Consider the following 1,294-nt stretch of genomic DNA (forward strand, 5'->3'; position numbering starts at 1 on the left):
TCCTTACAGTGAAAGAGCAAGGATCACACTGGTACTTTTTGATGGGATTTTCCTCTGAAATTAATTTTGTAAAAGCAACGTGCCGAGTTTGGAAAAGGAGAGTTTATAGTTCTATGGTATTTCCTGAGGATTTATAACTCTATGGTATTTCATGGCAGAAGGGACCATTCAAACAGAACAGCAGCTGATGTCTTCTTTTGGGAGCCACAGGCATCAGTGGCAGAAGTGCCCTGGCATGAACAAAACCAGGTGACAAATTTGGGGCAACATCTTCCAGAAGGAAAGGGAGACTCATACGGTCAAACCACAGGAAAAAAATCACAATGAACACAGAGTTCCTACACACATCCTAACAGAAATGTACACAGCAAGGAGAGAGGCACACACACTGCTTTGACTCCTCTGCCACCTGCACCTGTTAAATCCAGTCTAATTCCACTGCCTGCAACAGGGTTACAGCTCATTTATATCTGTGTAGATCAGCTCACCTCTACCTCCCATTTAAGACACTCTCTAAACCAGAACCCAGAAAATTCCTCCTGAAAAATCCTCAGAATAGCACAAGTCCCATCTCCAAGTTTCTCAACATGGTCAAAACACCAGGTCCCTGGAGCCCAAACCACAGGACAAGGATCTATGGCAGAACAGTCGGGATGAGCCAGGTCTCCAGGAGGGCCATGGGAAGGGAATTCCCAGAAAAGGGAACTCCAGGCCCCTCTGGGAGAGGAAGAACCTGTGAGCCTTGTGGCACTGCCCCTTCCTGCCTCCCCCCTCTCAGACAGCTAATCAGGGGAGTCACAGGGACCTGACAGGTGACAAATAGGATTGTTCACCTGGCAGGAGCAGGGACAGAGCCAAGCCAAGGGCAGGGAGCACCAGAGGGAGGGGAGAGGGATGCATGGGCAGGACATGCAGGGATCCACCAGGCCTGTTTCCGAGGGTCACAAAAGAGATGGGATGGGGGGTGGAGGCTGCAGCGAGGGAAGCCAGAAGCCTGAGGCCTGGCACAGGCAGGAGGAGGCGTTTCTGGGGGCAGGTTAGAGAAGCAGGTGTGGAGCAGAGCTGGGACACACAGGGTGCCCGTCCTGGCAGGAGCAGAGGGTGACAGGGCCTGTCGGTGTCCCTGCAGCAGCAGAGCAGGGAGGGCAGCAGCTCCAGGCAGGGCAGCGGGGCAGGCTGTGCTGCTGCGAGGGACGGGGACAGGAGCTGCCCTGGTGGCAGGGAACCCAGAGCAGCACCCCTGGGCAGCTGGGGGGGTCCGACAGGGACGTGGGGGGCAGCCAGGGCGGAAAGG

Source organism: Chaetura pelagica, unplaced genomic scaffold (assembly GCF_000747805.2).
Source record: "Chaetura pelagica isolate M959 unplaced genomic scaffold, ChaPel_1.0 scaffold294, whole genome shotgun sequence".
NCBI classification, from domain to species: domain Eukaryota; kingdom Metazoa; phylum Chordata; class Aves; order Apodiformes; family Apodidae; genus Chaetura; species Chaetura pelagica.